This window comes from Echinops telfairi, unplaced genomic scaffold, assembly GCF_000313985.2.
Source record: "Echinops telfairi isolate 266 unplaced genomic scaffold, ASM31398v2 ScPeMD7_7400;HRSCAF=8409, whole genome shotgun sequence".
Classification (NCBI taxonomy): domain Eukaryota; kingdom Metazoa; phylum Chordata; class Mammalia; order Afrosoricida; family Tenrecidae; genus Echinops; species Echinops telfairi.
In genome coordinates this window covers 25,950,753-25,968,159 of record NW_022111300.1, presented here as the reverse complement: position 1 = coordinate 25,968,159, position 17,407 = coordinate 25,950,753, and positions in this window count along the sequence as shown.

Below are 17,407 nucleotides of genomic sequence, written 5' to 3'. Positions count from 1 at the left end.
CAGAATCCACCTCAAGGCAACAAATGGGGTTTCTTCCCAGTGAGAAGCTACTAGAAAAGGAAAAAAAAAAACTAAGCAATTACTTCAATGTAACTCTCTTTTCTTATTACTTGATCAGGGGCAGTTTACAATATTCTACTATTTTCTGTTTGCTAAACAACTTGGTCTGGTGTGTAAAGCTGTCTTAGTTCCTTTTGACTCCCAAACACCCTTCACACCAAGTTCTGGACAATACTTTACTCTCTCATTCACTACAGATTTAAATCAGTTTGTCATCCTGTCTCTTCTCAGTGTCCTATGAAGTTGTTGAATAAGTGTTATGGGTTAAGTCATGCTCAGTCTTAGTGGACAATGATCATTTACGTTATCATCAGAGTTCCCTTCAGGGATTTATTTAGAAGGAAGGGCTGCAGTCACTATCTCCGGTGGTGAGTGTAAAAAGGTTTTCAGGTCAGGGAGGCTTTTTTTGTTTCGCAATCATGCCAATTTGGAGATTACTTGGAAGTAGTAATAGTTACTGATAGTTCTGATGTTAGGGAATAGAGAAATATTTGGAATTTGATAGTAGGGTAATTTCTGGGCAGTAGCCCCTGGTACCCAAGACAGCTAACCAAAAGTCATAATCTATCCTGCTACATAGACCTATTTTAAGGTTTATAGGGTTAGAATCTCCTGGAATTCTCTGGCTGCCTTTTTCAGTGAGGAATTTCTTTTTCCTTATGACAATATTTCAAATCAATGCTTCCTCTCCCCAAATGGGGAACAAATTACAAAGGAGAGGATAAGGAAAAGAAATATTCACTGGTACCCTAAGGAGACACAGGCACACACAAGAATCTGGTGATAATACAAAAGTAGCCTAATGATTTTCAAATGAGAAAGGCTATAATGTGCAAATGCCAAGTGTCATTATAATCACAGAGTCTGTCTTTATAAAGAAGCTCATAATTTTGCAGACATTTATAAGAGCTATCTCTGGCCCCATGGAGATGAGTTATAATCAAATGCAACCACGGGCTATTGTCTCAAAGCCAAACTCAAAGGCAACCTCCATTAAGAAATACCAACATTATTCATGTGTCTTTATTTTGTGGAGCAATTATGTCTAGGGTGTGAGACATGAGACCAAAGCATCGCACTGCTCTGTGAGGCTGGAATGCTGCTGCATTTTAATCTAGCAACATATTGCTCTTCTGATTGGCATTTGTGTGGAGAAAGGATGAATAATCGCATACAGCTGAAAACCTCTTTCAATTTCTCTCTTGACTACTTGCCCTCCCCTCCCCCTCACCCCCTCTCCAATTCCACCCATTGTTCTCTTCCTATCTCTTTTTTCTCTGCCTTGTTCTCCCTTTCTTCTCACTGCCCTCTTCTTTCCTCACCTCCTCCTTTTCTCCTGCTTTTCTTCTTTGTGCTTAATGCTAGGGTCTTAGCCGATGCTACAGACTCTTCTTCACTGACAACTGAGCTACCAGTGTGGATTTCCACGGTCCCAGTGTATTTTCAGTATGGATTGTTTGGGTAGGATTTCAAACTGTATTTACAAAGGCAGAGAAAACCAGCCCATGCATCTCCTTTGCTTTCTCATTCCAACTTGTTCGATTTCTTCAAACTTGTTTTGCTCTATGTTTTAAAAGAAACAGACATATAAAATAGACTTTGGTATCGATAAAATTAACCCAGTCAAATTGTGTCGACTGGAATTTCAAAGTGTGCAGAGTCCAGTTGGCATCCTTATCCCTGTTAGGTGACTAGTCTAGCATCTCAAGTCCAAGTGAATTACTGTAGAGATGAGAGGTTAACTTTGTATCTCAGCTCCACCTAAGAAATAGACTATTCCTACAGCTAGTCCATGGCAGCATGCTTCTGTAACTGGGTATTTTGAAATCTTCCTTACCACTGGGTTTATTTCACACATTCAAAGGCTTCATGCCTGCATCACTGATGTCTCCTTGCACTGTTAAAGAGGCCTGATGATGCAATAGTTAAGCATTTGATAGCTGTTCAAATCGGTGGTAGTTACATAGTCTGTTGTCAATTTGAGACTTAAGAGTGAATGGGGTGGAGTCAGTCAGGTCACAGCTTGATAATCCCATTTGGAGGTGCTAAGGAGACATATAGCTCACTGGAGATAGGACACAGACTGATGACGAGCTAGATGGAGCTATACTAAAGCACCAGAGCCTTTAGAGCTGGAGAAGCCACGTGCAGACCCCTTCCAGTGCTGAGATGCATCTACTGCCACTAGATCCACAAGACTTTCCACCCACTTGCCTTTGGTTTTCCTGCATTTGGCATTATTGCATGGCTGCGTGAGTCTAAAAAAAAATGTATGGACTCATATTGGACCTATGGGCAAATATTGGACTTGTGGACTTGATCTAGATGGGGTTGGGACTTTTTCTTAATATACAATTATTCTTTGATATAAAACTCTCTCTTACACACATATGCATCTCCCTGGATTTATTTCCCCAGTCTACCCGGACTAACACAGAACCCATCAGCCACTGTGTGGGAGAAAGTTGTGTCAGTCTGCTTCCCTAAAGATTCTGGTCTTGTAAGCTCTCTGAGGAAGGTCTACTTTGTTTCATAGATTCAAAATGAACTAGAATCCAGTGGATCACCCAGGTTTTTTTTAATATGTTATAATCCTAAAAAAGCAGCAATAAAAACAAACTTCAATATGCCCATATCCCAGTTTAGATATTGGTTAATTTTTCTTTTCTCTTTGGAACAAAACTCCACATTTTGTATGTATTCACAGATTCATGTTTTTATGCATAGAATTTGACAATACTCGGTCAAATGAGCTAGCAGTCCTTTCACTGCACCCAAAACTGCTATTGTCAAGATCTCCAACGACCACAACTTGCTAACGCCAAGAGTCCAGTCCCAAGCCTTTGTCTGGTTGTAGAGAAGTGACCGTGGTGAACAACTAAGCTCCTGAGGCCATGTCGGCGAGAGGTGGGGGTAAAGGAGGGGTTCTGCCTGCTGTTTTTTTCACTGGGGGACATCACTGGAGAATGAGGTGAGTGATCTAGGCCCATCAGCTGAAAACTACAACCAGGATAACAGTCCAATGAAATCAGAGAATCAGAAGTAATAATGTTTCATCTGAATGGACTATGGCGTTTTTGGGGTGCACTGTGGCAGAAGCAACATTGAAACAGAGCATCACTGTTGTTGTTTTTCGGGTTCCCTGGAGTCGATTCCACCCCACAGCGACCCTCTGCAGGACGGAATGAAGCACTGCATGGTCCTGACCACTGTCCCGTGTCTGAGCTCATTCACAGTAGCAAGGTGGGTGCTATCACACTATGCCTTGAACACGGTGGCAGAAGTACTGGTCGGTCAGGGAATAAGGATATTGATTATTTGCCTTGGGCTACTTTCAGATTATTTTATCTGCATTTTCCAGTACACTGCATTTGACCTCTCTTCTTCATTAACGTTGATTTTTTTGAAGCATAATCCATTTCGTTGTGAAAACAGTGTTGCCGGGAAGACTGCTGGATTGTGAAGTGCAACTGTGGACCTGCTCGTCTTCCTCTTCTCTTCTGATCAGCGTGTCTCTTTAGTGTGTCGGAGTTTCCACTGCTTTGAATCTGCTGTGAACTAAAAAAATACAAAACAAATGGGCAGAATTTGTATCTAACATTTTCTCAGACATCTAAATATATCTGAGAAGTCTATGAGAATACCACAGAAATTTTGAATATTACAGACTTCTAATTTCCGTAGTTTATCTAGCAGGAAACCTACTCCTTTAGTCACTTATGTTATATGTGTCTGGGTATTCATGTCCCACTCAGCATCATTCAGTATTTAGAAGAAATTCCATCCCAAGTATTAATTTCCCTTGAGTCCCACAACCCAGATTAATCTCCTATCCTCTCAGCTACCACTGCTTTAAATGTCTAAAATGTGTTGGTACTTAGTATAGACCTCTTTATATCTTTATCTTTCCCTAAATTTATACAGTCTCCACAAGTAAGTTATGGGCTCCATGAGGTCAGAGACCTGCTTTATTTTTTGTTTTGCTTTATTTGTTTAAGTATTTATATCTACCTCTTGTTTCAAAGACAGATTTAGAGTGACTAGCAAAATTATTCACAATTGTGCACAATAAATATAACAGGAGTGAAAATTCAGAAAAGTGAAACAGAACACAGAATTATAGTAGATAATATAATGAATGCAAAGGTAAGATTAAGCGAGCCTGATATTTTCTGTGGAATCCTCTCTCACGTTTAAAGAAGGTGCAGCACACCCATATTTCCAAGAGTCAACCCAGTAATGAGTTCACGACCAGGTACCTCATGGACAGTTGGTGTAAGATGGACAAACCAATAACCAGATCAACAAAAGCTCCGTTGCTGATGAAGCCTACTTATTCCTCATACTCAGGGAAATGTTTCCAGGGGCCCTCATAGACACGATAACTTATCAAGCAGGGAACAAAAATTTTAGCAGCATTCACACATTAATTATCAGCAAAGCTTTCCATTCTGTTATTTAGTATAATATCTTTCCATTCATCGTGGGGCTGAGACACATGATCAAGAATTAGTTTTCTCTTTTATTGTTATTCTCACATTAATTTAGGCCATTGACAGAAACAATATTCAAAGGAAAAGCAAGCTTTCTATGCCCCTGGAAGAAGGCAGCACATAAACTGAAAACATCCACACTGACACAGACACACACACACATACATTCATCTGCACACACACCCTGTGAATGTTCATTTTAGATTAGTTTGTGCTTTTATTTGGCTCTGGGAGTAAATGGGACATTTCTAATGAGTGCTCATCATTTTGGCAGCCAGACTCTGCACAGATGATATGAGCTGCTAACCACCAGGGACAATGTTTGCCCAGATGTGACTCTATCTTATGCTACAAAGCCTTGTAAATGTCAAACCCCTGGTTGGTATGCAATTCTCCATTTACCATACACAAAGCCTGCTGGAGAACAAAGGTGCCTTATACGGAGGTGGAAATCATTATCATGGCACCAACAGATCAACCACATCACCCCTTAGAAATAAGATGGCCCGAGGTCACGCTTCTTAGAGCAAGAGCCCCTTTTCAAAAGGTCCTGTTTTTTTGGTCCTTTTTTGTTGTTGTTGTTTTGTTTTTCAGGAGGCAGCACGGCCTTTTTGTAATTAAAATTGTATTGATTTTGTATTTTTAAAAAAGGATTATAAAAGGGCTAGCATGAACCAGAAAAAAGGCAGCTAATGGATGGTAAACATGAGGAACGATAACAATCCAGAAATGTGCTCATAATAATTCTCATATACCTGCTCCCCAAAGTTGATTCAGATACTAGTTTGTTTGAAATGCCTTCTTGTGGGTTTTCAATAGTCATCCTAGACAGTTGTAGGCCCTGATTAGAACAATGTAACTGGAGTCTTTCTATCTTATAAATATTTAATTCATCTTAAGTGAAAAGTTTGTTCCAGGATCACAGATGCAGGGTTGAGGGCCCAGGCATGATGATAAAAGAATTCTTCAAAACTTCTGGACTCCTCTTTGTTCCAACCCTGCCCCGCTCCTGCAGAGATCAGGTTGCCACAGCCTCAGTTGCCACAGTAATGATTAAGTTGGTCATTATAGCAGGAGAGACATTCAGGGTCGCTAAAGAGGAAACCCTGAGCACTTGCAGAATTCTGTTCTGCATGTGCAGTGCAGTCCCTTTTAAAATATTATAGTGGGTAATGAAAATCCCAGACCACTCTCAAACCTATGGGCAGAAGGAGGTTGTCAGGATAGCTCTATCAGACATTTTCCTGACTTCATCCCCCTGAAATGGTTTCCTGAATTATTGTAATTTTTCTAAATGTATTTTACTCTAATGCTACTTTACTTTAGGAACTCAATCATGTTCTGACTTATTTGAAGTTACTTGAGTTATGCTTTGGGTTGAGGAACAATTGTAGAACCATTGATGTCATTGTCGAGGTATTGAGCTGCTAACCCCAATGTCTGTGGTTCAAACCCTCTCGTCTCTCTGCTGGAGAAAGGTTGTCTGCTCCTGTAAAGATGTACAGCCTTGGAAATTTTACACAGTGTCACTCTGAGTCGGTATCACCTCAGTGGTAGTAAGTTTGGTTTGGGTCATGGTTATCAAGATCAATCATCACAGTACCATACCAGCTCCTGTGGGGCTATCTTCTATCACTTCCAGAGTTACAGAATCATATAGTTCTAAAGCAGAACTGTAGATAAGAGAGTGAAGATTTAGCCTGCTTTGCCACATTTCACCTTTCTTTTTTTAAATTATAAATAATTACATTAGGGACTCTTATAGCTCTTCTAGCAATCCATACATCAATCGTATCAAGCACATTTGTACATAGTTGCTATCGTCATTTTCAAAACAATTTCTTTCCACTTGAGCTCTTAGTATCAACTCCTATTTTCCCCTTCCCACCCACCCCTATGAACCCTTAAAAATTATAAATTATTATTGTTTACATTTCTTACACCATCTGCTGTCTCCCTTCACCCATGTTTCTGTTCTTGATCTTAACAGGATTTCTGGTTCCTCCTGGGATATTAGTAAATGCTTTGGCTTTGCTAGGAGCCCTGGTAGTGTCATTGCACATTCAGTTCTAACCCACAAGATCAGCAGTTTGAAATCACCAGCCGTTTAGTGGGAGAAACACCTGACTTTCTATTCCTGTAATGAATTGCAGTCTTGAAAAACCACAGGGGCCGTTCTACATGGTCCATTAGGGTCACTATGGTTTGCAATAGCCACCATGAGAGAGAGTTTGAGTTTTCTAGAAGGTACCATGTCATGGAGCTGAATCAAGAACAGCGTGGTCCTCTTTGTTTTCTTTTCTCCATGCTTTCTGACTGGTCTTCTCCCTGCACCCCAGGAGCTCTGGCATAAATTCCCTATCCATTTCAGATAAAACGTAAAGCCTTTCTAAATATTGTGATGTTATTTGAATCTCAGTTTGTGTAGAAGATTGAAAGTAAAGAGAAAACGAGATGTTAGATTAGCAATGGTTTCCATACAGCAGCTATTTGTTGTTTATCAGCTAGCATGCATAACAGGGATTTGACTAAGACAATCCGATATAGCTAAATGAAAGGGATTGAAATGAAATGTGTATAAATTACAAGGAGAAATTTGGGCACTTGGCATTAGGACACCTGTGATCTAGTTACAGGCTTTTCCACTAACTTGCTGTGGGACCTTGGGAAACATGATTAAATTTTCAGGGTGAAATTCTCTTTTTCTTTTAGATGCAGGGATGTCTAATCTTTAAGTCATCTCCAGGCCTCCGATTTTAGGAAACTGAACTTGCATCCTTATTTATTCATATCAAGCAGGTAGATGTTTTTAAGATATATCTTTGAAAACTTGTCATGCTCAATGTGGAGAGAGTATAGGTAATTGTTAAATCAATTATCATTATTTAAGGAATATATGCTTCAAGCAAGGCCTTACCCTGAACCCCATGGAAAAACCTGAAGAGACTAAAGATATGGTCTGCTTTCAAAAGCAAGTTTAAGAAATGACAGAGCCATTCATATAAATGAAGTCAATGTGTAGTTCCCAGAGCCCAGTGAAGTCACCTGGGCACTGGTGCGATGTGGCAGGGAACGCTTTCTGATATGAAATGGGCCCCAGGAGGATTCTAGGTAGAGAGAAGTGAGTGAACACCACTTTATAGGCAGGTTATCAAAAACACATGGTGTGCTGACACGGTGCTGTGCTGGAGGTATTAGAATTATCAGGAAAACTCATGAAGCTCCAAGAAGAGAAATTGCAAGCTCCTTCTATTCACCATAAGCTGATTCACCACAGCACGCAATCCAGAACCATGTCTAAGGAGTCGTATGTACTGCAGGGAAAGGGACCACACTGACAAAGTGCTATTAATGATGGCAGTTTTCATGATCAATTGAGAGAGTTCATTCAGCAACTTAAAGCCAATCCTTTTGTATTGAGAGTCTTCATGAGTCAAGGCAGACTGGGTGTGTAAAATGAAAAGAAACTGAGAAAAGACTCTGAGCGCATAGTAGACCAATTTCCATCAGTAGAAGCAAAGAAGTTGCAATTGTAATTTTCATGCGGTGCATTATTATGTTAAGTAGAAGATGAACGAGGTTGACTTGGATTTTCAAGCTGATGTCACAGTAAAGTGCTCTGAAAGATGGGTGTCAGGTGTTTGGACAGGAGAGCACTTTCCGTGCTTGCCAGAGGTGCTGTGTTCTGTAGCTATCTCTTTGGAGCAATCAGAGGCTTCTGCTCTTACCACGGAGAGTGAACAAATGTATTCCCATGATAAAGAATCCCCTGTGAAGACGGAATGCTGATTCCACATTAATCTTTAAAATCTGAGGTAAAGCTGAGAAAATCTGACTTACAAAAAATGGAAAGGCAGAAAGAAATGACATCATCCAAATCTTTTAAAAGCATCTATGAATGCCAGTAGCTTGAACAAGCTCGTGGGGGGCCTCTTCGCAGGCGGGGAAAGATGAGGAAACAAACATGAATATAAACTCTGCATTTGGTTTGTGCCTTGAAGCCATTGGCATTAATTAAGATTCGATGCCTTCCAAACAATTATGACATAATTAAAGTAAGATTCTTTCTACGGTAAAACGATAAGAAATGACTTTTAGAAACCGTGGGAACCATTAAAACGGCACATCAGTATCAAAATGAGCAATATTTACTAGTATTACCACTATTAAAATGCCTTTTGAAGACAAACTTGGGCAATTATTACTCAGAAAAACTCACATTTGGAGATATAGAGCAGTGATAATTAAATCCCACACACTATATATCTCTCTTTTTTGTGTTTGACAGAACAGCGTCTTTAAGATAATCTATTTTAATGGCATGGAATTAGCAAGACATTCTGAGAAAGGGCACTTAGCAGGAGGTTGATATTTAAGGAGACACAGCTCTCATTATTATTACTGTTATTTTCATTATTATTCTTACTCTTTTGAGGTGTTAGAAGCTTATTATTCCTATTTTTTAAGGTGTTAGAAGCTGAATAAAATGAAAACAACTCCACAAAAGCCAAAGAACAATCGCGATTGTCTCGTACTGGTTTTAGAGACTGTTTTGAGAAGAGAAGCATTGGACACCAATGAGAAGACCAGATAGGAGGTGGGGTGACATAAAGGACATCGTACATGAATAAAGCCAAAAGGAGCCAAGATGAAAGAAAGAAAAGACCAAGTGGTTATCAGAAGAGAGTCTTATACTAGCTCTTCAACATCGAGCAGCAAAAACAAAAGGAGGAGCGATGATATGAAAGAGCTGAACAGAAAGTTTCAAAGGTCAGCTTGAGAAGACAAAATATCATGGTGAAATGTGCAAAGACCTGGAGTTAGAAATCAAAGGAAGAGCACATTTTATCATGGTGAAATCACTGAAATGAAGAAACACATTCAAGCCTTGGGTTTCAATGCTGAAGGATTATTTGATCAAAATATTGAATGATGTACTATGAATAAAAAACATGGAAGAAATACAAAGAGTAATTATATCAAAAAAGAGTTGATGGTCAAACATTTCCAAAGGGAGGATATGAACAAGGATTTGATTATGTTGAAAGAAGAAATTTAAGTGTTTCTGAAGTTATCAACGAAAAACACGATGGTGGGAATTGATGGAAGACCCATGAAGGTACTTCTACAAATGGATGGAATCCTGAAAACTTATCTGTGTCAGGACATTTGTAAGACAGCTACTTGACCAACTAACTGGACAAGATCTATATTTGTGCCTAATCCAAAGAAAGGGAATGCAGCATCGTGTGTAAAGTATTGAGCTAAAAAACTGATATTCTATACAGATAAATTCATGCCAAATATAATTCAAACGTGTTTTCAGCAGTTCATCAGCAGAGAAGTGTCAGAAATTCAACCCAGATCAAAGAGATACTATGAAGCAAAGGACACATTTCTTATGTCAGATGGAGCTTGATTGAAAGCAAAGATATGTGGTAGACCTTTACCTGCATTTTAATGATGATACAAAGGCATTTAACTGTGTGTATCACTCAAAATAAATGGTTGATTTTGGAAGAATGGCAAAGACAAACCACTTAATTGTGCTTACGTAAAACCTGTGCTTATGACAAAAGGAGGATAAGATGATTATAGAATGCTTGAGATGATGAAGTATACACATACATGTTCTTATGCTCATACCATGTTTATTATATCTTATGTCAAGCGTATGATTCCAGAAGCTTTACTGTATGGGAGAAGAATGAAGCATCAAGATTTGAGGAAGACTAACAACCTCTGATATAAAATTAACCCCACCTGGGAGGTTTAAGATGTAGAAAACTTGAGAACTTTTTTGATGATGATTAAAGACTACAGCCTTCAGTCTAAATTATACCTCATCATAAAACAATTTCCTCAAAAATGAACAAATACAAAACAGCATGGTCATCAGAGAAAGTATAGAGCAAACAAAGATTTCTCTTGACTTGGATCCAGTCAATACTCATTGAAACAGCAGTTAAGAAGCCAAGTGACATATTACATTCAGCAAATCTGCTGCAAAGCACCACTTTAAATGTTATTAAACAAGCATGCCATTATGAGGACTAAGGTATGTCTGACCCAAGGCATACCATCTTCAGTTGCCTCTTATGCCGATGAAAGTTGGATCAGGAATAAGCTAGCCTGAAGACCTGGTGTGTTGGAAGTAGGGTAATTGGGGGAAATATTGAATTCAACATTTACTGGCAGAAGAAAAACAGATATATTTGGAAAGAAGTACAGACATATTGTAATTTAGAATGAAGAAAATGAGACTTCAACTACCGTCCTTTGTAAATATGATTAGGAGTGACCAGTGCTGGAGAAGGACATCAAGCTTGGTAAAGTGATCACTGAAAAAGAGAAAGGTATCCAATGTCACAAATTGTCACAGTGGCTGCAGCAATGAGTTCAAGCATGGCAGATTGTGAGAATAGGAGAGGACTCGGTAACTTATCACTATTGTTCAGCCCTGGGGGTGTGGTGCTTACAAGTTGGGTTTCTTACTGTGAGGCCAGCAGTTCGAAATCACCAGCCTCCTCATGGGCGAAAGTCAGGGATTTCTACTCCTGGTACAAAGTTACAGTCTCAGAAACTCGGAGACGCAGTTCTGCTCCGCTCTCTTGGGTTACTATTGGTCAGAATGAGCTGCATTGGCAGGGAGGACTTTGTTGTTGTTGAGTTTATTATATATTGGGTTTCTATGAGTCAAACTAACTCTACAACATCTAATGACACAAAAGCATAGCCTTCATTATAATGGACAGTGAAAATTGAAGTATTATGCAGGTCTAATAGACGACGCACTTGAGACGCATGCCATTGGTATGACTCCAATCCTGAACCTATGTCCAACAGACCCAAAGCATCTGGGAACATAGAGTCAGTGTGTTCAGTGAATTTTGAGGACTTAAAAGTTATTGCATAGATTAATGACAACTGTTACAGAAGCCAAGGATGGCTTATAGTCTTTCTAGCACATTCGTTTGTAGAAGCAGAGGTTGTGATAGTAGGGTTATTGTGTTAGGTTCTGTCAAGTCGGCTTTGGCTCATAGCCACCCCGTGCACATCAAAATAAAACACTCTTCAGTCCCACTCCCTCCTTATAATTGTTAAGTTTGAGTACATTATTGCAGCCGTTCGGTCAATTCATCTCATCAAACGTCTTATTTCTTTCTTTGCTGATCTCCTCTATCTAGCATACTATCTTTCTCCAGAGATTCGTTTCTCCTGATAGCAAGTTCAAACTACATGACACAAAGTCTCACCATCCTCCCCTCTGGACATTCTGGCTGTATTTTCTTTGAGATAGATTTGTGTGTTCTTCTGAGACTACGTGGTCCTTTCAATAGTCTTCACCAACACCATACTTCAAATGCATCCATTCTTCTACAGTTGCCTTTATTCACGGTGAAGCCTTCACATGCATGGGAAGCTTTCAAATATGCCATAGCTGTGCCAGGCATCCGGTAGTCCCCAAATAGATATGGTTGCTTGTTTACAGACTAAATTGGTTTGTACAGCCATTGTGCCCAGTGTAATACTTCATTTTATTTCTTGAATGCTCCTTCCTTGAGCATTGATTGTGGATCCAAGTAAAATAAAATCCTTGACAATTTCCATTATCTCTCTATTTATCATGACTCTGTCTATTAGTACAGTGGTAACGAGTATTGTTTTCTTGACATTGAGTTGCAATTCACACTGAAAGCTACAATCCTTGATCTTCATCAGTCAAAGGTTGATGTTCTCTTCACTTTTAGCAAGCAAGGTTGTGCTATCTGAATACTGCAGGTTGGTAATGGACCTTCTTCCAGTCTAGAGAACCGCCCCTGTGAGTTACGCCCTGTTTTTCATCATATAGTCCAGTGTCTCACAATTTGCTCAGCATACAAATTAAATAGGTATGATGAAAGATATAAACCAGTGCACACAATTTCTTATTTTAAGTCATGCAGTATCCCCTTATGTTTGTACCATAGTCTGTTAGTCCATGTACAGGTTCTGTAGGAGGACAATGAAGTGTTCTAAATTTCCATTGTTTTCAATATTATACATATTTTTTCATGATCCACATAATTGAATGGAAACACAGTTAATAAAACACATGTAAGCATATAGTTGAGTCAGTGGCCCATAATTAAAGTGAGAAGTAGAATAGAGTCTGGGGGAATCTATTTTTGTCTACTCAGTTGATTCACATTGATTTGATCATAGTCACCTTTGAGAGAAATATACTTCAGGAAAAAAACGGAAGCTGCTAAAGTACAATTCCCAGCATTTATTTTGAAAGCCATAGGGGACTACTTCTGAAAGAGCAATAATAATCTTAATTTATGTCAAGTGTCCTAGAATAATAATAAAATGTATGAGCAGGAAGGATGAGAGGACGCCAAGAGTAATATACCCAGAATGGAATCGGGCTATCATTTTATTTTTTTAATGAGGATAGATTGAAGGGATGGTAGCAAGGTTTTTCCATGTAAGAATTTTTTCTGGTATTTATTTGTTACCTGATTTAATTGGTCCAAATTGTTGTCTGTACACTTACAACTTCAGTTATGGTACAAAATATGTAAACTACTCTCAATAGTTTTGAAGCATATAGAGGAAGGAAATAAAGTATCTAAGTCATTTAAGACCCCCATGTTATAACTATAGAAAATTTTTAGGTAATTGAATTTCTGCACTTTCAATGTTACTAACTGCTGTGAAAAATATTCTAGAAAAAACAGTGTAAGATTTCCAAAAATAAAGGGTATATTCAGAGGAAGGGTTGAATCTGAAACACGGCACACAGCGGAGAGGACTGAGAAGGCTTCAGTTCTTAGCAGGGCGGTTGCTGATGGGGGCAGTCATGTGCCCTGCGGTATCATTAGAGTCAGCATGAAAGTTCATCCTGGGGAGCTGGACAGTGGACTTAATATTACTGTATTACTGTGGAGTATTGGGATGGGTACCTATGTCATTGATTTCTATCCTTAACTTGTCATCTTCTTCTATGTTTTCCCACTTAGACCACAAGCTCACAGAAGGCACAGCTTTTGTATAAAGTTATGTGTGCTGGAGTATTGTGTACTCAAATCATACTACATCTCAGGTTCAGCACTACGTAAGCAGAACCATTCTGAAATATATCTAACTTCTCCTGATAATTAAGTGAAGACTTATTTCTTGACTTGGAATTATTCACAGCCTAGTGGGGTAAACAAGTAATTCGCATGAAAAATGGAGAACAATGAAAATTGGATTAGAAGATTTTTTGATCAGTTGAAAACTCTCTTCCATGTAACTTCACTGATTACCTTTCTATTTTAGCATTTCACTAGCATATTGTCCTCTTTACTTTGAGCTAAGTATTTTCCTTTCTTCTGGATTCTCCTCTTTCCTCCTGTCTGCTAATGCATTTCATCCCTCTCAGAATCCTCACATTCGTCATGCCCCTACAGTAGCTAGAATCCCTATACTGCAATTACTTCTTTAGTTATACATTTGCCTGATTTGCTTTCTAATTTTTGAGGGGTCTGCCATCTTGGCTTCTCTAGTGATCTTAGAATCTCATTTATGGTAACAGTTTTTTCATATTCCCCATGGCATTACATGAGCACCAAATATTTATGACTATAGAATGCTATTCAATCAAACTTTTGCAGAATATTTGCAAGAACAAATTTTATGCTAACCAATACTCCCATAGCAAAAAATATCCTCAAATTAAAATGGCCTAATATAGCAAAGATTTGCAATTCACTTGCCAAGGTTTTCTCCAAGTTCTAATGTCCCTGCCCGCCCCACATCCACGGCCATCAAGTCAATTCTGGTTACCCCATACAGTGTTTTCACAGCTGTACACCGGTAGGGAAACATACAACAGCATCTTTATCCTGAGTGACAGGTAGGTTTAAGCCATCAATGTTTCTTGTCTTCAAAGTTATTATCTTTCACTGAGGCTTTGAAGACGGTTATGCAGAATAATATTATACAAACAATTAAAAGCATCCACCACTAATTATATTTCAAGAAGCGAGTCCAAGCCCAAGGACTTAGGGAAGAGCAGGTCCTTTAAAGACTCAGAAAGAGAAGAATTGGGAATCTTATTAAGCTCATGTAATATTTACACTTATAGATACCTGAGTCATATCTTAAATGATGTGAGAAGTACAAAATAGTATAGAGATAAATTGATAGACAAAGAGATAGATAGCTGTCTCGCAGTTCACTCTGATCTTTGGTGGCCGCCTCTACAACAGTATGAATCACTGACTGGCAGGCTCTACAGCATGTCCACTAGTACGTGCCTGCTAAAGTCCACATTTCCACTGCAGTGCCAATTCATGCCAGAAAGGTCTTTGTGTGGCCCTCTGATTCACCGTACTGGCTTCTTCTACCTCTAGGGATTGACCTTTATTAATGATGTGATTAAAGGAAAAGAGTTTGGAAATGTGTTGTGTTTTTTATTGGCGAATTTTTGGAAGAACATCACAAAGTCTTTTTTCCTAATCTGTGTTACTCTAGAAGCTCTGAAAATCCTATCAACTATGGAGGACCCTGGTGGCATTTGAAAGGCAGCGGGAACGACTTTCAGCAGCACAAAACATCTAGTGACTACAGTATAGCAACATGATAGATAGGTGGTCGCAGGACACAATGCAAATCACTGAAAGCCAGAAGAGCTGAGGAAAATATGCTAGAGAAAGAATGCTTGGGAAAACATGAGAGGGCTTCAAAACAATTGTGGAAAAATTCTGTGGTCTTTTAATTTCATTTTTCACAAATTTTTGGAAATCCTTTTATGTGTGGGTGTTTATGTATAAAATTTTATGTCACGAAGCTTATTTGAGGAATACTGTTTTTATAGTAACATTTCATTTATACTTTAAAAGCAAAATCAAATTGATCATTACATTGAGGATGGATCAAAAGAAGGTGGGAGGACATATCAAGGATAGGAATATACGAGTAATAAGCACGTTAACAAACAAAGTAAGTGAGACATTTTATAAAAGCAAGACCGTTTGCAAATTAAATTCATGAAACAAGAAGAAAAAAATACCCTTTGTGTGGAAAAGCAAAGTGGAAAAAAAAAGGCTAATTAGATGGTAACATAGACTTGGGATGAGCAGCATCTGACAAGGCAAGATAAGCAAACACCTTGAATTATTGAGTGTATACAAATCAGCATGTCTCCACTCATTCCTGTCAAGGTTACCAGAAGCCAGACAAAGAGATGAATGACACACACCTTCATTATTTAGGCCAATTCTCCACTCTGGCTGCAGGTGATTGGGTTGCCCAGATAAACCATTTAATGTTGATCCCCAAGCAATGGGTCAGATAGCAATTTATCTCATTTGGTCTTTAAAGGAACTTAAAAAGAGAGTGGGTGAATGAAACTGCCAGCTTTGTTATCCAAGGATCTGAACTCTGAGTCAGATTGATCTCTGACAGTTTTCTAGATGGAATTGCTGCTCACTATTTGCATGTTTTTAATGTTAAAAATATTTCTAAACATGTAGATTTGGTCTGAAAGAATATCTAAACTTAGGGAGGTGTGCTTTCTGGAAAATAATGAACAATGAAGTTATTTTGACATAATGTAGTATCCCTGGAATAGCTTAGAGATCAAAAGAAATAGACAAACCCCCACTCACCACTGAGTCAATTCGGATTCATTACATCCCTTATGTCAAAGTAGAATTATGCTTTATAGGATTTTCACTGACTGAGATATTTTTCAGGGGAAGAATGTCAGGATTCACTTCTGAGGTACATCTGGGTAGACTCAAACTTCCAAATTTCTGTAAACACCTGAGCCTATTAACTGATAGTATCATTCAGGAATATAGCTTTGATATAGACTTTGGAAATAAAAATATTTTGTTCAATGTAGGCTAGTTAAAGTCTCAGACAATAATCTCTGATTCCTAGGGTTTTCAGTGACTAATTTTAAGATGTAGACTGTCAGATTAATTTTTCATAACATTGCAATCCAAAATTGTCATTCTAACTCGTGATTCTTGTAGTATTTTCAGCATGCAAACGGCCACAGCATTACAAATGGTCAGATGGGGGGAATTTTACATAACAGCCACTCCATAACATCTTGTTGAGATATATTAAAGACTTCAGGCCATTGTGCTGATGCCGCATCCTGCTGTGCTTGTGCTGTGCACACAACACTTTAAAGTTACCTTCTACTCAACATTCAGGAAATTCTACTTAAAGTTCTGTGGTAGTTACATAATTTTTTGTCAACTTGAGGATATAGAAGTGTAGGGGTAGAGTCTAGCCTGATGATACTTCATTGTGGGCATGGCCTTCACATAAGAAATGACCTGGGAACCTACCCCCTCTCTCTCTGCCTTCAACTTCCTATTGATAAGCCACGCTGAGACCTGTGCAATCCCTGGAAAAGTGACCACCACCAGTGGACGTACAAGAATTTGAGCACATCAGCTGATGGCGTTCTTGCAGTTGGCATCAGTGTATGTAGCTTTGTGAGTTTGAAGAGGGACTTATGGACTAGTATCAGAATTATGGATTTGAGTTGAATGGAGACAGGGTGTTTCATTGATGCATAATTACTTCTTGATCTAAAGTGGCCCTGGATTAACACATCATGGTAGCTTGGAAGTGGGGTACGAGAGAAGCAAATCATGAAGCTGATGGATCTCCAGTGGATGCTTGTCTGACTTCCACCTTTTCACACTTGTTCTACTTTGGTTACCTGGAGGTCAGATATGGCCATGCAGTTTACTGGATGGTTTTCCAGAAAGAACATGGGGAGTTAAATGTTTGATCATTTTCTTTGATTGTTGTCTTTAGTTATTCCTGTATGAAATGGGGAAAAATGAATGTGATGAATA